The sequence below is a fragment of the Felis catus genome, chromosome A1, assembly GCF_018350175.1.
Source record: "Felis catus isolate Fca126 chromosome A1, F.catus_Fca126_mat1.0, whole genome shotgun sequence".
Taxonomy (NCBI): domain Eukaryota; kingdom Metazoa; phylum Chordata; class Mammalia; order Carnivora; family Felidae; genus Felis; species Felis catus.
Window position 1 is genome coordinate 160903164 of NC_058368.1, and position 21074 is coordinate 160924237.

General features: G+C 34.0%; 2 long non-coding RNA genes across 2 annotated transcripts in view; one reads left to right on the forward strand and one right to left on the reverse strand.

Moving 5' to 3' along the window:
* The window catches only part of LOC123379207, a 263127-nt gene that overhangs the window by 94116 nt on the left and 147937 nt on the right, over positions 1 to 21074 (reverse strand). The window lies entirely within an intron of this gene.
* LOC123379210 overlaps positions 1 to 21074 on the forward strand; it is a 37749-nt gene that overhangs the window by 12108 nt on the left and 4567 nt on the right. The window contains exon 2 of the long non-coding RNA XR_006583419.1: positions 9097 to 9234. This is a non-coding gene — a long non-coding RNA (uncharacterized LOC123379210). The remainder of the gene's footprint in view (positions 1 to 9096; positions 9235 to 21074) is intronic.

Sequence of the window (21074 nt, forward strand, 5' to 3'; positions counted from 1 at the left end):
CATTAATCTCATAGATACTTGATATTCAAAAATTGATTTGATATTATGAAAAACTATATGCCAATAACTTAGACCACCTAAAAGAAATGGATAGATTCCTAGAAACATATAACCCACCAAAACTGAAGTAGTAAGAAATAGAAAAATCTTTTGGAGAAAAACGAGAGCTTTCCCCCTAAGGCCAGGAGCAAGATAGTGATGTCCATTCTCACCACTTTTATTAAACATGGTACTGGAAGTCCTGGGCACAGAAATCAGGCAGCAAAAAGAAGTAAGAGAAGACCAAATCAGTAATAAACAAGTAAAACTTTCAATATTTGCAGATAACATAATACTATATATAGAAAACCATACAGACTCCAACAAAAAGCTACTAAAACTAATAAATTCAGCAAAGTCACAGTATAAAAAAAGATCAATATGCAGAAATCTGTTGCATTTTTAAAAATTTTATTTCATTTTTAATTGGTCTCTACACACAACATGGGGCTTGAACTCACACCCCAAGATCACCACTCATGCACTATTGAGGGGAACGCAAACTGGGGCAATCACTGTGGAAAACAGAATGGAGTTTCCTCAAAAAATTAAAAATAGAACTACCCTATAATCCAGTAATTGCACTCCTGGGAATTCATCCCCAAAATACACAAACACTAATTCAAAGGGATATATGCACCCCTATGTTTATATCAGATGTACCTTAGCCAAATTATAGAAGCAGCCCAAATGTCCAACAATTATTTAGTCATATTATTTAATCATAAATAATATTGTTTATGTTAATATTAGTTATAAAATATTGTGACTAAATAATTTATTACACTTTTAAAAAGAATGAAATCTTGCCATTTGCAAATGTCCAGTTATTTAGTAATATTTTTTAGTCATAAAATTGTTTGTTAATATTAGTCATAAAGTATTATGACTAAATACTTTATTATTTACTTGCAAAAAGCAATGAAATCTTGACATTTGCAATAACATGAATGGAACTCAAGAGTATAATGGTAAGCGAAATAAATCAGTCAGAAAAAGACAAATACAATATGATTTCACTCATAGGTGGAACTTAAGAAACCAAACAAATAAGCAAAGTAAAAGGAGAAATCAAGAAACAGCTTCTTAACTATAGAGAAGAAACTAGAGTAGAGGTAGATGGGCAAATGGGTTAAACAGGTGACAGAAATTAAGGAGCACACTTGGAAGAGCACCAGGTGTTGTATGGGACTGCTGAATTACTATACAATACATCCGAAACTAGTATAACACTGTATGTTAACTATACTGAAAGAAATATAATTTAAAAAATTATTTGTATTACACTGAGAGTTGATTCAAAATTCTTCTTGTTTAGATTACTTAATATCTATTTTGCACACCTAGAAGATAAGAAAAAAAAAAGGTGTGTGTGTGTGTGTGTGTGTGTGTGTGTGTGTGTGTTTAATGCAGCAATGTGCTTGTAGCTGTTAACAGGCTCTCCAGAGAGGAAAGGAACTGATTTGTAGCATTTGACAATTTCTCTGATGTAAACTGTCCCATCAAGGACAATTTTTGTGCTCCTCATGTGAGGTCACTAAATGAGGAGTTAGGAAGGAATACAATCACTTTCATGAGCCTATAAAAGCTGATATTGATAGCCACCATGACATTAAATATGACAAAGTTTTTTACTTAAAGTTTATAATTAGGTAAATATATCAAAATCTCCTGAATGTGTTTTAAAATGTATGGTGTTCTATAATTGAAGGTTAAAAGTTGTTTTGTAGTAATAGGTGGCCTTAAAAATAAGCTTTTGTTATGCCCTTTGCTAATGTTTCAAATTTTCCCATACTTTCTACCCAAAGATTCTTTCAAATGTCACCTCCTCACCCATCTGACTCCATTTGTTCATAATTATTAGAGTTTCATCACACCCCAGCAAATGGTAGCTGATCTATGTGCTATTTCCCTCATCTCCTACTTGATACACAACAACATTTTCTAAATCTTCCTAAGTACTTAAATATGGGTGTACACCTGAAAAATAGACCACAAAACAACAAAACAACAAATAATTTTTAGTAAGTTTAGTAAGTTTTTTAGTAAGTTTAGAGCAGGAATGGCATTTATTGACTTTTCAAGTGTGTCAATTTAATTATTATATTATATGTGATTAATAAAATCATTAAAATTACCTTCTGATATGAAAACCTTCTTCTGTTAGGAATTCACATAAAGCACCAAATGTATATTACACTGAAATATTGGAAACCAGGGGGATTAGGTGTAAAATGGAGGAGGGATGCTGTGAAAAGGGAGGTAAACATTTCAATAACATTTACTAGGTATTAAAGGAAAAACAAATTCAAAATGTCTTTCCTCCAAATATGCTGGCACTTGCATAAAACACTGGAGATATCTCACCTTGGGAAATAATTTATAGCTGAAGTCCTCACTTCTTTTCTGTAAGAATTGGAATCATGCAAATATAGAAAATGTGCTCAAGATCCACAAACAATCTTAGTGATTTATATTTCTGCTCAAGGTCTATTATTTTATCAAAAGAAAAAGCTCAAATAAAAACTTCAGAACCAACCAAGAGACAGACTCTTAACTATAGAGGACAAACTGATGGTTCCTGTAGGAGAGGAGGGTTGAGGGATGGGTTAAAGAGGTGATGGGTGTTAAGGAGAGCACTTGTGATTAACACCAGGTATTGTATATAAGTGATGAATCACTAAACTCTACCTGAAACTAACATTACACTGTATGTTAACTAAGTGGAATTTAAATACAAATTTGGACAGAAAAAAAAAGCCAAATGCTCACCTTCATCTAATATAAAACAAGAATCTATTTATACACACAGGACGTACATTACCATTCTTTTTGTTTGTCTGTTTATTTATTTTGAAAGAGAGCATGCAAGCACGCAAACGGGGCGGGGGCGCAGAAAGGGAGAGAGAATCCTCATCGGGCTCTTCACTGTCAGTATGAAGCCAGATGCAAGTTTAAATCCATGTACAGTGACTTCATAACCTGAGTGGAAACCAAGAGTCTGACACTTAACTTATTCAGCCATCCAAGCACCACAATTACCATTATTTTCTGTCTATGCTAATGCATACAGGTTGCTTAGATCATGGGTGATTTACATTTACTCCAGTTACACTAAGTAAATTCAGCAATACAGGTAATTCTAATTACCCAACTATTTGCTTTCCATACAAAAAATATGAATGTTGTATAGCAAAGAGAAAACATCAAAACAAAATAATTCACCAATGACAAAACAACTTAAAAAAAGTAACTGTCTCTCAAACATCCACACCCATCTGAAATGTTTGCCTCTTCCTGAATGGAATATAAACAGATTTGTACATTTGTAGGCTTAGAGTGTGGCTTGTTTCATGTGGTTCAACACTTTTGAGATACATCCATGTAGATGCTTAGGGATATATGTCTCAGCAGTCTGTTCCTTTTTATTAACATATGGGTGTGTTAACGAAATATTCATTTACTTATTTATTTAATGTATTTAATTGCAGTTGATGGGCACTTGCTTTTTTGGGGGGTTGGCTATTATTGAAATAGCCCTTAAATGTATTTGTATACAGGCCTTAGTGTAGACATTTATTCTCATTTCTCTTGGGTAAATACCTAAGGGGGATTATTGGCTTATATAGTGTATTTTTGAGCTCTTAAACTACCAAACTATTTTCCAAAATGGCTATTCATTTGACCAGCTTTCTGCTTATCTCCTCAGTCACTTCAAAACCCAGTTTTTCCTCATCTTCTCAGGTACTTTGGTTGTCTTGTCTTTCTAATATTAACTATTCTCATAGGCATGTGCTAGTATCCATTATGGTTTAAATTTGCATTTCCCTAATTAATAATTTTGAACATTGTGTCATGGGCACAGTGCAATTCATATATATGCCTTGGTGAAGTTCTTTGTTCATTTTTAAATAAAAAATGTTGCCCCATTTCTTTTATTATATTGTTACCTTATTGTTGAACTTCAGGGAAATTCTCCATATTCTGCATTCAAGCTTTTTATCAGGTAAGTGTTTGCAAATATTTTCTTTTGGTCTATGTCTTGTATTTCATTTTACTAAGTGTCATCCAAAGAGAAATTTTAAATTTTAATAAACTTCAGTGCATACATTTTCCCTTTAATATTTGTGCTTTTTACAACCTGAGAAATTTTGCCTAACCCAAGGTCACAAAGCTTTCTTTCTTATGTTTTCTTCCAGGGTTTTTTTTTTTTTTTACTTATTAAAGTCTATGATCCATCTTGAGTTAATTTTTTGTATATACTTAAAGTAAAAGTGAAGGTTTATTGACTTACAAATTCCCAATGTTCCAGCACTACTTATTAATAAACATTATTTTTCTTATATTATTTCATTTACATAGTTCTTAAAAATTAATAGACCACACATGTGAGGGTTTAATTTTAGGCTTTGTATTTTGATTTAGTGATCTATGCCTATCCATACAATACTGCATCGTTATGATTACTATAGCTCTATAATGATATTTGAAGCCAGGTAGTACAAAATTCTCTCACTATGGTTTTCATTAGATAAATATAAATTAAAATTACAACTTCATTCCTCCACACAACTCAAATATCTAGGATTTTTTTATTTATCAATTTTAAATATCAGTGAGAATCTGTGATAAGTGGATTTATTATACTTGTTTGTAGCACTGTAAATTTGTCCAATATTTTAGGAAATTCTATGAAAATAACTTCTAGGAATATAAATATGCATTGTCTTATGGCCTAGAAATTCTACTTCTACATAATAGGAGTCAACTTCAACTTGATATAAAAAAAATTCCAAGAACTGTAGATCATAAATGGCAATAGACGTTCTTACTACTATGCTTACAATGGGTACTTCAGATCAATGCAAATAAGTGAATTACATCTAGATACAACTTAGATAAGTTGCATAAACATAATGTTGAGTGAAAAAAAGCAAGAATCAAAGGATAATATAAAAAGGACAAAAACCTGTCTATAGTGTTAGAAGTCATGGTAGAACCCACTTTGGTCAGGAAGTGGAAATAGTAACTAGAAAAGATAGTAGCGGTTTTCTGAGTGTTAAATTTTTGTAGGTTTGGATGACAGTTATCTGAATGTATTCACTTTGTAAAAATTCACTGAGCTTATTCATTGTACTCTTTTCCATATGTATACGAATTATTTCAAAAACGTTTATTATAAAAGGGCCTCACATTTCATTTAATAGAAGACATCAATATAGAACCCTCATAATGTATTCAGTGGAGTAACTAAGGAGTACAGAAACTTTCTAAGATAACCATTTGCATTCCAAAAATAGAATAAATTCAGACATCATATTCTTCCATATGAAATAAAAAATATAAACTATTTCTTAAGGTCTATGGGTAGAAGCAAGGCTATCATTCCACATGTTTTAAAGGGAGTGTAGGCTTTAAAATAAGGGTATATTTTGTGTTACGCTTTTTTGTGAAAATCTACTGTCCTAATTTGGATACTGCTATTATATAATTGTTCACATGCTCAAAGTCAGAGTTCAGCAAACTTTTTCTGTAAAGGGCTGGATGGTAAATAGTTTAGGCTTCCTAGTCCACATGGTCTTTGTCATAACTACTCAACTCTGCTGTCATAGAGCATTAACGCCCAGGAATAACATGTAAGCAAATGAGCTTACAAGTGTTTTAATAAAACTTTTGACACTGAAATTTGAATTGCATATAATTTCACATATAATTAAATATATTTTTAAAAATCTTTTAAACATTTAAATATGTAAAACAGGGGGGCCTGGGTGGCTTAGTCAGTTAAGCATCCGACTCTCAGTCTCAGCTCAGGTCATGATCATGGTTCATGAGATTGAGCCCCATGTCGGGCTCTGTGCTGACAGTGTGGAGCCTGCTTAGGATTCTCTCTCTCTCCATCTCACTCTTTGCCCCTCCCCTACTTGCACTCCTCTTTTTCAAAAATCAATAAACATTAAAAAAATTAAATATGAAAGAAATTCTTGTGGAACATACAGAAATAAGTAGTGAGCTATATTTGGCCCATGGATTTCATTTTGTTTACCAAATATTAGCTTTTTTTTACCCTTTTCAATTTTGTCTGTAGTGTTCTAGTCTCAGGGTATAACATCCTGGAATCTGCTTGATTTTTTTTTTCTTCTCTGAGGCCTAACAGAAACCAAAGCGAAAAAAAATCCTGTATGATGGTCTCCTTCTAGTCAAGAAGCTGCTCATACACTACTTACTGGTCACTTAGTCATTAAGCTACTCTATTCTGCTGTAGTGTATGCAAATTTTATTCCAGAAATAGAAAGGACATGTTTAAATATATCTTCTCTAGAACAGATAACAAGCTGACTGCAGGGGCCTGGCAATACTCTGATACTGTTTGCATATTTTATGCATGAATGTGCATTGTTTATGGAGACCTGGATATATCACTTTCATCTAATTTTAAAGAAGTCCATGGCTCAGAAGATTTTAGGTAGCATGGTTAAATCCCCAGCAATATGACGACTTATAGTCAATTAATCTTTGACAAAGCAGAAAGGACTATCCAACGGGTAAAATAATGTCTCTGGGAAAAGTGGACAGCAATATGCAAAAGAATGAAACTGGACCACTTTGTTACACCATACACTAAAATAAGTTCAAAATGGATTAAAGACCTAAATGTGAGACTTGAAATCAAAAAATCCTAGAGAAGAACATCTTTGACATCAGCCATAATACCTTCTTTCTAGATATCTCCTGAGTCAAAGGAAACAAAACAAAAATAAACTCTTCTACATCAAAATAATTTTATTTTTTTGAGAATAAACACCTTCTACATAACAAAGGAAACAATCAACAAAACTAAAAGGCAACCTCCTAAACAGAAGATAATTTCAAATGACATCTGTATCCAAAATACATAAAGAATTTAGAAGACTCAACACCCCAAAAAAATGAATCAAAAAATGGGCAGAAGACAGAAGTAGACATCTTTCCAAAGAAGACATATGGATAGTCAATAGACAAATGAAAAGATGTTCAACATCACTAACTATGAGGGGTATGCAAATCAAAACTACAATGAGGTATCACATCACACAGGTCAGAATGGCTAAAATCAACAACACAGGAAACCAACAGGTGTTGGCAAGGATGTGTAGAGAAGGGACCCCTTTTGCACTGTTGGTAGGAATGCAAACTGGTGTAGCCCCTGTGGAAAATAGTATGGATGTTACTCAAAAAATTAAAAATAGAACTACCTTATGATCCAGTAATTGCACTACTAGGTATTTATCCGAAGGATACAAAAATACTAATTCCAAAGGATACACATACCCCAATGTTTGTAGCAGCATTCTATACAGTAGCCAAATTATAGAACCAGCCCATGTCCATGGACTGATGAATGGATACAGAAGAGTGGTGTGTGTGTGTGTATGTGTGTGTGTGTGTGTATGTGTGTGTGTATATAATATTTGATATAGAATATTGAACTATATATATTATAGGATTATATATATATATATATATATATATATATATATATATATATATTAGAATATAACTCAGCCATAAAAAGAAAAATCATACTATTTGCAATGACATGGATGGAGCTAGAGAATATAATGCTAAGCAAAATAAATCAGAGAAAAACAAATATCATATGATTTCACTCATACATGGAATTTAGGAAATAATTTTTTTTTCTAAAAAAGGAAATAATAGAGAGAGACAAACCAAGAAACAGATTCTTAATTATTGAAAACAACCTGATAATTGCCAGAGGTGAACAGGGTGAGGTGACGGGTTAAATAGGTGTTGGGGATTAAAGAGGACACATGTCCTGATGAACACCGGGTTGTATGGAAGTGTTGAATCACTATATTGTACACCTGAAACTAATATTACACTGTATGTTACCTAACTGAAATTTAAATTTAAAACTTAAAAAAAAAAAGAGCCCAGCATTATACCTATGCTCCTAGTACCTGTAAGGGAGGGAATGGCCACAATGAGGACTAACATATGTTGAAAGGGGAAGAAGAGAAAAGCTTAATTTAGAGAAAAAGAGTTATGTATTCTACAACAATATGCACATTAATGAAATTTTATTGTTTAAAAATATGAGGGGCACCTGGGTGGTTCAGTTAGTTAAGCATCTGGCTTTTGATTTTAGCTCAGATAGTGATCTCATGGTTCATAAGATTGGACCTACATTAGGCTCTGTGCTGACAGCATGAAGCCTGTTTGGGATTCTCTCTCCCTCTCTCTCTGCCCCTCCCCTGGTCATGTGTATGTGTGTGTGAACTCTCTCTCACTCTCTCTCAAAATAAATAAACATTAAAAAAAAGAATATTAGAGGTATAGAATTCTTAGTTTCTTTAAAAATGTTCTCATTAAACCAATTTGTTTTTAAATTTATTTAATTTATTTATTTAAAGGAAAGAGAATGGGGGAGAGGCAGAGAGAATCCCAAGCAGTCTCTACGCTGTCAGCAAAGAACCCAACGCAGTGCTTGATCTCACAAACCTTGAGATCATGACCTGAGCTGAAATCAAGGCTCAGATGCTTAACCTACTGAGCCACTAGGCACCCCAAGCAATATGCATTTTAGACTTAAACTAGAAACATTCTTTTTCTTTCACCAGAGCCTCTGCATTTATATCTTCATATTCTGTCATGGTAGTAAGATAAAAGTCTTTACTGGAACCTCCATTTTGAAGCTAGATACTTTGTTCATAGACCCTCCTCTGTCAATTCTGAGCTGGCTGGCCCGAGCTACTGGGCATATATGCCCTTTGTTTGACCCATCTACTTCAACTCTGATGGTGTTTGTTTTGCACATGGAAACACAACTATTGCCCTGTTTTTGTATGTCATCCAGCTTAAATCACTTTTATTGAAACACTAGATTAAGTACCCCTGGGCTGAATAGTCCATCTGGTTTCTAAGACTATCTTCTTACACAATCAGCAAAATCTCCTATGTACCTTCTTGATGTCAGATATGTGGTTTCTTTTGTTTCCTATTGCCTACCAGCAGTGTTTGCACTTATACCATTTTCCCTGTTTTTGCTTCAAGGACTCATATCTGGGAAGCCATGAACAGGGCAGCTGTCTGTTCATCTTCTAACACAAGTTGTTTCTTAGAGGACAGCCCTTTAAATGAGAAACCTTCCTTTAAGTATAATTGCTTATTATAAATGCAACTATCAAAGAGGTAAGTTTTAAAAATCAGCCTCAAAAGGACTTGTTCATAATGAGAAAGTGATTCTCATGATTAAAGATAATGTTCTAATCCATAGGTGGTTTTTTTTGCTGTACCTATCTTACCAATATTGCTAACAGTCTCCTTTATCTCTTCCCACTTAATGTAGTACACAAGAAAACCTGCTTTTGAATGAAATGTTTTTGGTTATTTTCTTCCCATTTGTAGATTCAAATATCACACATATTTACATTTATAATTATATTCATAACAGTTACTGTTAATTTACTTTTCCTCATTCAAAAGCACATTGTAGATGCTTCTATTCTAAATCACTTAGATCTGAATCATATTGTAAATTATTGCATTGCATGTATTTTTTCATAACTGACTTTACTAAGGAATATTTAGATCAGGCTTTTTAGGAAGTATTATGGCCTGGCAGTCTATTGACATAAATTCTTTTAAACTAAGTGTTTTTGATGTTTTGTAGGCTTATTATTATTATTATCTCACTTGATTTTCCTTGACTCTGAAAAATGTTCTTGTTTTGGGGGTAGTGATTTCTTCCATTTTCTCTGTTTGATATATTAATTACTGAGCTGTTAGATGTTCTGATTCTAAAAGTCAGTATCTTTTATACTTTATTTTAAAATTTATCACTATTTCTTTGATTCTTAGGAGTGATGTGTTCTATTTATTTAACTCATTTAAACTAAAGAAACTCATTTAAGAGGGAAAAACATCCTTATGAAGTAGATATAATGACGATCTATATTTTACAGATGAGAAAATTGAGGCACATAGGGGTTAAGTAACTAAGCCAAGGTTATATAGTTAGTCATTGTAGAGTTTATAGTCTTAACCACTTAGGTAGAATATTTCTAGTATAGTTTTGCTTTTGGCTCTGGCTTTTAGAAGAATTCAAGAAATCAGTCTATTTCATCATTTTATTGTATCAGAAACTTTTTTTTTTGCTATTCAACATTTCTATTTATTTAGTTTCTATCTCTAAGTTTGTTTTTTTTATTTTCACTTATGATTTCTTAACTGAAATTGCTAACATCTCTATTTCTTGTTGAATTGATAGTTTTTAAATTGTTTCTATATTTTTTAAAGAACTACAATACATTGTTTTATAACTATATTTGTTAGTATGTAGATATTTTCTTCACTTAACTTGTTTTACCAGTTCATGTGTTCAACTTTTTACAGTAAAAGTTCATTTAAATAGCTAATAAATAAAAACTTAATATGGATAAGTATGGAATTTACAAGTTAAAAATGTTATATGTTCACTGCCTTCATTATTTGAATTTGTGGAACCAAAGTAGGAGACCAGGTTGTTATTTTATTTTTGTTTATTTTCTGTTTACTTTTTTTTTTTTTTTGGTAGAATACTTTGTTGATTAAATTTAAATCTTAAGTACACTTTATGGATTTGGATGCATGGAGGCTTCTCAATATTTTATTTTCTTCCATTCTTTTTAAGTAATGTTATTCAAAAATATTTTTGTTCACCATGTTGTCTGTTTATTAAGAATGCCAATTATTCATGCTCTGCATTTCTTTTTCTATTATTAGAAATGTATTGACTTCTCTTCCTGTTTTGGAGTAGTTTTACTTGATTTGTTTTATTGCTTGATTTAAACATGATGTACTCTCATTCCTTTGAGATGCTTTTTCCTTTCTTTATATTTTTGGAGATCCCCAGCTTCAAAAAAGCTACTTAATTTTCTTGCAAAATATGGCCTGGCCTTTACCATTTAAAATGATGTTTAAACATCTCAAGTGACATTGTAAGTTAATTCCTGAATTAACTCTTCCAGATTGCTTTTATTTTTTTATACTTGAATTCATTAAAAGAAATTCTTGAAAGTGTAAATATGTTGCAGGGTAGTATATATCAATTTTTTTCTGTTTCCTGCATAAATATTCATCACCTCTGTGAATATAATTTAGTGTATTTTTTATATTGGAGAATTTCGCTTATAGATAGCTATACTTAGTTGCTATTGAGTTGAGTTTTTAATTTTACTTTTTCTAACATTTTAAATTCTCCTTTAAGAACATGAGCTAGAGATTACTATTGTCATTTAGGTGTCATATTCCTATGCTTTGTGAACTCCTATGTCCTCTCATATACATGATATCAATCCACCTGCTAAATTTAGACATCCCTAATTCAACTAATCAGCAAATATTTACAGCTGTCATATCTGGTTCTGTTTGCCAGATCAGAGTTTGTTTTCATGAGCATGACCTTTTGTCTGCATAATAATGATTGATATAATTATTAAAATTTCAAAATTACTTTTTATTTCATGTTATAAAACAGTTTCACTGATGAAAATAGTTATGTGCATATGTCTCAAACATTTAGCATAATTAAGAGAATGTTGGAAATAATAAGACCTGCTAATGGTATCAAATCATTGAATACACATTAGATGTATGTCTATTAGAGGTGCATACAATTATAAACAAAAAGAACAAAATAAATTATATTAAAAAATCCTAGAAATAAATCATCTATTATTGTGTCCATCAGGGAAAATGAAATCTAAACATTTTATATTTTTAGGATTTTTTGGTGTTAATAACCTCTCCTTTGATGCATATATTGGTTGACTTTTGCATATTAAATATCACATATTTCCAGGATTACATTGTCCACAAAATGATGAAAAAAAACTAGAACCATGAACAGATTCTGCTAAAGATACTGTATCTTTTCCCTTTTCTTTCTTTGTTGGAACATTGGAACATTAGTGTTTGTGTCTAATGATAGTTTTCTACATCTCTCTTTCAAAGTAAGTGGTCTGTATTCCATGTATTCACAGGGTTGCAGCTGTTTCCTTCCTTCAAGTTTTCCTTACCAATTTCGAGATTCTAGACTTAGATAAGAAAAGGTGCATAGTGAAAATGATGTTCCTTTTTTAGTTATTGTCATTCAAAAGGATATTGCAGGGGCTCTCAGCACAGAGCTTGCTTCACCTCTCTCTCTGCACCTATCCAGCCTGCACGCTCTCTCTCTCAAAAATAAATAAACATTAAATAAATGGACACTGCAATATGAGAATAAAAATAATTTATATTTTTATAGTGCTGGAAATGTGTACTCAGAACTGGAATTATCTTGGTTCTAACTTTCAAAGTTAAATGTTGTGGACATGAAGTCCCCAAACTGGGAACCTTTCTCTCCAAGTCTAAGAGATCGCTTTCTTTCTTCTTTCTGTCTGATTTTATTATTCTGAAGCATAGTTTAACTGATTTACCACTGGTCAGATTGAGTGCTCATTGGTCCTCCATGACAAATTAACTCTTTTCTGAAAGACTAAAAATGTCTTTTACTCAAGTATGAAACAAACTTTGCTTTAAGAATCTTTCCTTGGTAATTGAATTCAATCCAATCTTGTTGCTGACACTTTTAATCCAACCGTCTCTGTAACTCAGTTGATCTCAACTTTCATTGCCCTGCTTGAGACAGACACTGATGCAGTATAATCAGGTAAATACATTCAAATGATAAAAGTCTCAGGTAGGAAAAATGCTCCTTATCAGAACTATCTATCCATGAGAGGTACTCCACCATTCATATTTTACAGCTGTGGACTTGTTCTGAGGGATAAATGCATTGAAATTTCCTGTTAAAGATTAAACACTAATCTCCCAAGAGGACAACATCTATTCAGCTATTTACAACAAGGTTGTAAGTCAACACCAAGCAGCTGTTCAGTTTATTTCCTCATACAAGGATTCTTAGCTTCATAGTCTAATGAATCAACCTGAGGTTGATTTAGCCCTGCAATCATGGCAGAGTTATACAGTTTATTTGTGACTCAATAACTTAAGAGGATCCTTGCCATTTTCTCATAATATAACAAGTAAATCAATCATAAATTCATGACAGATGCAGACTCAACAAATTAGAGAGTAACCTTAGGAAAACATAACATTACTTTAGCTTTTAAAGTTGTATAAATCATTTGGTAAGTCATTTCTGGATGAAAGCAAAAGAAAACAAGTCATGGCCTTTTCCAGCATGTTTAAAATGTGAATTAACCCCAAGGGAGCAAACTTGTTTCAAGTAATGAGTGTGTTGAGAGAAACGGTCACAGGCATCATGAAGCACAAGAAAACAGAAAACTGAACTGGCTGAGAACAGTATGAAAGACAAGTGACTCTGAATAAACTTGTTGGGAATAATTCTCTGACCATGGAACATCAGGTGATTATGTGGCCATAATTGCCCATCATGTGAACTAGGCAGTGTCAGACCCACCAAATAATAAATTTGGGTAAACCCAATAGCAATGTCATAAGATGGGGTATACATATGGGATTAGGAATAAACCAAAAGGGACTGGGTGTTATATGTAAGTGATGAATCACTACATTCTACTCCTGAAACCAATACTACACAATGTGTTACCTAACTTGAATTTAAATAAAAACAGAAAAAAAAGGAGCAAACTAAAAGGTTAATGCAAGCTGCTCATACAGATGGCCCAGATCCCATGCCGTCAACAAATGTTTTATCATAACTTCTTCAGCTCACAGGTATAACCATGAGAATGCCATGTGAATAGCTGATTAAAAGGGGGTAAAAGTTCAGGCTTTGTTGAAGGTAGGGTCAGGTCAATATGTAAGTGCAAGCTGAAAATGGTTATTGGCTGTGCAATGGCACCATTTAAGAGTAGCCTAAAAGAGACTGGTAAAGAAATGTTGTCCTAATGGGTAGAATTTTGTCATCCACTTTGTGTGAAAATAAAAGTGGCTTGTGGTTAGAATATATATGAACTCAGACAATGGTGTGATGGGCTAAATTATGTCACCCCACAAAATGCATGTAGTGAAACTCCCACCCCCAGGACCTTAGAATGAAACCATACTGGGAGATAAGTTCTTTGAAAATGTGAATAAGTTCAAATGAGGCCATCAGGAGGGGGCCCTAATCCAATATGACTTAATATGACTTGTGTCCTTATAAGAAAAGAAAGACACACCAGAGATGGACACACAGATAAAAGGTCATGTCACAACATGGTAAGAAGGCGACCATCTTCAAAACAAGAAAAGCGGTCTCAGAAGAAACTAAACGCATCAAAATCTTGATCTTGGACTATAAGAATAGTAAGAAAATAAATTTCTATTGTTTAAGCAACTCAGTCTGTGGAATTTTGCTCTAGCTGCCCTAACAAACTAATATAAATGGAAAATAACTTGACTGGTTGGAAAAGAAAAGTTTGGAAGGACAGGGAATGAAAGATTGGAGACATGAAGATCTGCATTCTAGTTATGTTCAAGGAAATATGGAAATGGGAAATTAGAGAAACCATACTAAATAATGAAATACACAGAATAACCCAAACAGTTGACGTTAACAGGCACTTTCATGGCCTCTCCAGTAATGGCACAATAGTTGCTACTGTGACAAGGAGAGAAGCTATGTAGCTCACCAGATTTGATCTAACTATTGCTTCTGTCTATTGCTTAGTCTTACAGCAACAGAGACCACCCCACAGCCTTCTATACAGCACCATTTATTGAAGAAACTAACAAGTCATTTGGTGGCAAACTAATAACAGTGGGCTTTTTTTTTTTCACCTGGACAAGGGAAACCTTTTATCATTACTGGGATAGACCCATGTTTTTGTATGGGATTGCCTTTTCTGCTTGTAATGTTTTACATAGCAACAGTATCTAAGGAATTACAGAGTATTTGATCTGCTGATAATTGCATCAGACCGTGGGACAAACATAAGAGTAAAAGATATGTGGCAATAGTGAGCCCTTGATTATAGGATCCATTGGTGCTTTTGCATATTATGCCATCTTGAAGTTGCAAGCTTGACAGAGTAATGTAATGGCCTATTGAAGATATACATGAAGTATCATTTTGAAAATGATTCCTTGAGATTATGGGGAGCAATCCTCCCAAACACCATAACCCAATCAGCATTATATTGTGAGTTATCTCCAACTGGTAAGTTGCATTAGTTTGAGAATCAAGGAATGAAATTAGCAGTGCCTCTGTTTATCCTGCCTCCTAGTAACCTTCTTAGGAAATGTGTGCTTTCCACCCCTGTAGCTCTGGGCTCTTTGGCTTCAGTGGCCCAGTGCTTCATAGGAAGAATACTTCCACCAGGTAACAGAACAATATTCCCATCAAACCTCCAAATACAGTAACCTTCCAATCACATTGTACTTCTCAAGACCAGTAGGCTAGGATAAGAGTCAATCCTGGCAAGGGGAAATTGGCCCTGATCATCAGAAGGAGGTAGGCTTTTGTTACAAAATGGGGAGGATAGAGAAGAATATGTAGGAAAACCAGGCGATTCACCTTATTGTCCTTTGGTATTCCCTTGACTAATTTTGACTGTGACTGGAAAAATAAACTAATTCCACCCAAGAAAGAGAAAGTTCTCTGCTAGTTGGTTATACAGAGAATCTAAAAAGGATTGAAGAGGAGATGGTGATGATATACAGTTATGCCAACAAGAGACGCTTCAAAGTCAGGGTTTGTACTTTACCAGACTAACCTTCCTCTTACAACTTTGTCCCAGGAAATGAGGCCCAACAGAATCTGAAGAAGCAGTCTTCATAACATTATGTGAATCGAGTGTATCTGAGTGCCTTAAGAGACGGACTGTGGTAGATTTTATGGTACACAACCCAGATAACCCCTTCAGCACAGAAGCACTCGTTACTTTGGCTGCTGGGAGTTTTAGTGATTTATAGCTCTTAGCTGAATCTCTTTCTGAGACTTACCTTAGCTGTAGAAAGCGGCTTCACCCAAGGTCATTCCTCCTCTCTAAGAGAAACTTGTATTTCCTATCTAGTCAATATTGGGTATAAAAGCCTACCTCCCTTACCCAAATGAGGAATAATTTTGAATGTTCAATATTAACTGTAAAGCTCTTGCTGGAAAAAGAGATACTTTTGAGTGATTAAAGTTCAGTATTTATGCATTTTCTCTTCTAATCTCATTTTCTAGTCAATTTATTCTCTCTACCAGGTTATATATAACATGTATACTCTGATGGGTCAGGACTTTATACCCAGACCAAAAGTGTATCTTATATTACTATATTTATCTATATTTTATTACCACTTACAGATCAAGTAGGTATCTCAAACTTAATAGATCTATAAATGAATTAATAATTGCCCCCCACAAATCAGACCTTTTCCAGCATTCCATATCTCATGGTATCTCTATTCTTCCTGTTTCATACAGTTCTTTTAGATGTCTCTATTGTATCATACCCTAAATGGAATCTATCAGTATGTCTTATCATTGGCACTTTGGAAAGATCCAACATCTCATTACTTTCCACTACCTGTGCTACTATTACCCTAGTCCAAGGTACCATCTCATCTAATCTGTATGACCTCAGTTGCATACACAATTGGTTTCTTCCTTCCACTTCTATTTTCAGTATTTTCTTTATAGAACAGCCAGAATGATCTTTTTTAAAATAATGGATTCATTCTACTGTTTCTCTTTTCAAACACTTCTACTATTCTTCATTCTACTATTTCTCTTTTCAAACACTTCAAATATAACATTTAAGTTTTCCTATGGATTACACTTAGGAGATCAATAAGCATAGTTACCTTGGGGTGCCTGGGTGGCTCAGTTAGTTAAGCATCCAACTTCACCTCAGTTCATGATCTCACAGTTCCTGAGTTTGAGCCCTGCATTGGGCTCCATGCTGACAGCTCAGAGCCTAGAGCCTGCTTCAGATTCTGTGTATCCCTCTCTCTCTCTGCCCCTCCCTTGCTTGTGCTCGGTCTCTCTCTCTCAAAAATAAATAAACATTAAAGTTTTTTTTTTTTAATTTAAAAAGAGGCATAGTTACCTCGTGTCTGACCTCATCTCTAAGTATCTTATTTAAGCATACAAACATGATCTGCCTAACTTAACATCTGTAGGTTGATAAGCTAGGTGATTTCTAAGAACACTTCTACACCTCATATTTTATTGTTTAAAAATGAGAGAAAAAAGTTGGGGGTAATTTAGAAGTACAACCAAGACTCATAATATTCATTACCACTGCTAACAGCAGTTCAGTTCCCATGTGCAAGACACCAGGTAGTCAATTGTTGACAAAGTCACAACGGATATGGATAACTTGAAGGCAAGTGCCATATCAATCCATCCTTATTGATGAGTAGTACCTGTAAACATTGTTATCTCAATTGAAGAGAAAAATATTTTGTCAAATGCATTTTTCTAAATTTCACATGGTAAATTTGAGATATGTTTAAGGAAAATGTTATCTTTATAGGTGATCATAGCGCCAATGTTATTTGTTACTCCATATTGCTTTTCTTAATTTTTTCAGTGCATTAGTCTTAGGAGATGATTAATTCACTTTCACTCTTCTCATTAGCTCTGACTATGAATGGATACATTACTAGATGGATCAAGCTGTAAAAAGTCTGAGCTGTCGGGGCACCTGGGTGACTCAGTCAGTTGAGCCACCCAGACTCTTGATTCCAGAACTCTTGATTCTGCCTTAGGTCATGATCCTTGGGTCATGGGATCAAGTCCTGCATCAGGCTCCCCACTGAGCTTGGAGCCTGCTTGGCATTCTATCTCCCTCCCTCTCTCTGCCCCTTTTCCCTGCTAGCTCTCTTTCTCTCCTAAAAAGAAAAAAAAGTTGATCTGTCATAAAGACTACCATGATATCATCAGAGTAGTTTATATACTTTGTCTTCCTCTTCAAAATGTAAGAGATGCCCTGATGGTACATTAACAATAAAAAAATTATAAATTATTATAACAGAAATAAAAACTTATGAAGGAGATAATGTCCATAATTTAAATATTGTTAAAATTTTATGTAAATAGTTACTTTTATATTTTACATTGGACTATCATACATGTGCTTATTTGAAATGTGTCGTATTTTGGGGCGCCTGGGTGGCGCAGTCGGTTAAACGTCCGACTTCAGTCAGGTCACGATCTCGCGGTCCGTGAGTTCGAGCCCCGTGTCAGGCTCTGGGCTGATGGCTCAGAGCCTGGAGCCTGTTTCTGATTCTGTGTCTCCCTCTCTCTCTGCCCCTCCCCCGTTCATGCTCTGTCTCTCTCTGTCCGAAAAATAAATAAACGTTGAATGTGTCGTATTTAGTCCTAAAAAAATGTTTTGTGTTTTTACTTTGACCATGTGTCAACAGCCTACAGTAGGAAAAAAATTCTCATGTCTTTTATTTTACATAATGTGTGAAAATTGATAAAGACAGGCTATTTATTTTACACTATCAAGTCTTATGGGAAAGTTTTCTTTCCAGTCTTGCTATCTACATAATTATTATGAATTGCTATTGCTATTTTCCATTAAGCTCTGGTAAGAATTCCTTCGTCTACTTTACTCTCTGGGTAGATACTTTCCTTCTGTTAAAATGCAAGAGCTGCCTAAAATGCTGGTAATCTCAGCCACTTCATTCCTGGTGCCAGGAGAACACAGCTTTCTCTTTTCCCAGTCTATAATTTCAGTGGTGAAATAATGCATATATGTTATGCCCTAGGACTAGACCAGAGTTTGTAGTTTCAAAACCATCCTCAAATACAAAATCTTGGGTTTAAACATATTTAAGTATTTAATAGTTATATTAACAATTTCAAAAGCCATCTGTGGAATCAACACAATTTCTATCAAAATTCCAAACGTATTCTTCATAGAAACAGAAAAACAATCCCTAAAATTTGTGTGGAACCACAAAAGACCCAAACAGACAAAGCAAGCCTGAGGAGGAAAAACAAAGCCAGAGATATCACACTTCCTGATTTCAAGATATATTACAAATCTATAGTAATAGAAAGAGTATCAGTACTGACATAATAATAGATCCATAGCCAATGGAACAGAATAGAGACCCCAGAACTAAAACCCCTACATATTTGGTTTACTAATATCTGACAAGGGAGCTAAAAACACCCAATGGGGAGAGGATAGTATCCTAAACAAATGGTGCTTAGAAAACTGGAAAACACATGCAGAACAATGAAATTGGACCCCTATCTTTCACCACTTGCAGAAATTAACTTGAAATGGATCATATAATTAAACATAAGACCAGATACCATAAAACTCCTGAAGAAAATGTAGAAAAGAAGCTTCGTGACATTGCTCTTGGAATGAGTTTTTGGATAAGACACTAAAAGCACAAACAACAAAAGCAAAAATCAACAGATGAGATTACATCAAACTTAAAATCTTCTGCACAGCAAAATAAATAAAGTAAAATTGCAGTCTAAAAAATGGGAGGACACTTATACAAACTATGTATCAAATATAGGGTTAATATCTAAAATCTATAAAGAACTCCAACAACTCAATAACAAGGAACAAACAATTTGATTAAAAAATGAGCAGAGAAACTAAATGCACGTTTTTTTCCAAAGAAAACATGCAAATGGCCAACAGGTACACTGCAATATGCTCAATATCACTAATCATCTGGGAAATTCAAATCAAAACCACAAGGAGATATTACCTCACATTCGTTAGAATGGCTATCATGAAGGAGACAAGAGATATCAAGCATTAGCGAGGATGTGGAGAAAAGGAAATTTTATACACTGTTAGTGGGACCATAATTTGGTTCACCCACTGTGGGAAACAATAGAGAGATTCCTCAAAAAATTAAAAAGAGAACCACCATATGACCCAACAGTTCCAGGTTCTGCCATATGGTCCAATGGTCCTAGGTATACACCCAAAGGAAATGAAAAGAGAACATCAAAGACATATATGGAATCTCATGTTTATTGCAGCATAAATAGGAAAAATTCATGACCATTCAAGGGATAAATGGATAAAGATGTGGTGGAATATTATTTAGCTATGAGGAAGAAAGACATCCTGCCATTTACCATGACATGGATGGACCTTCAGCACATTATGCTGAGCAAAAGAAGTCAGAAAAGACAGGTATTATATGGTATCAGTTATATGTACAATTTTAAAAAGCCAAAGCCACAAAAACAGAGAAGAAAATGGTGGTTACAAGGAGATGGTGTGGTAGTAGATAATATAGTGAGGTTGCTTAAGGGTAAAACTTGCTAAGAGTAGTAAATAAACCTTAGAGATCTAATGCACACTATGATGAATATAGGCAATACTGTATTATAACCATTAAACTTGCTATGAGACTGGAACTTCATTATTCCATCCACTAAAAAGAGATGATAATTACATAAGGTGACAGAAGTGCTAATTAAAGCTACAATAGCAATCATATTATGATAAATAACTATATCAAATGAACTTGCTAGACACACTGTTGCATGTGTGTCAAATATATTTTAATAAAAAAAATTCCTCCTTCCTTCGTAACCTGACTTTGAGCCATACTTGTTTTTAGGCAATACTTTTAATAAGTGACGCCACAGAACCTCATTATCTATGGCCACAAGTCTTCTCTCATTATGTCTGTAATATTAGCACAGATGTGCTCATCTCACTGATGACTGCCAGTAATTTATCTTTTTATTTCTCTTGATCTTATACTTTCAATTCTGCTTATTCCTAAGTTTGTTTTCATTTTATTCCTTTTTTTATCTATGAATTTCTACTTAAAAAAAAGTTTATTTATTTATTTTGAGAGTTAGAGAGAGCACAAGAGCAGGGGAGGGGCAGAGAGAGAGGGAGAGAATCCCAAGCAGGCTCTACACTGTCAGCGCAGGGCCCAACGTGGGGCTTGAACTCATCAACGGTGAGATCATAACCTGAGCTGAAATCAAGAGTTAGACACTCAACTGATTGAGCCACCCAGGCATCTCTCTACTTCTCTTTTTAATGCTTATCTGACATTCTTTTTAATTTTATTCCTATTTA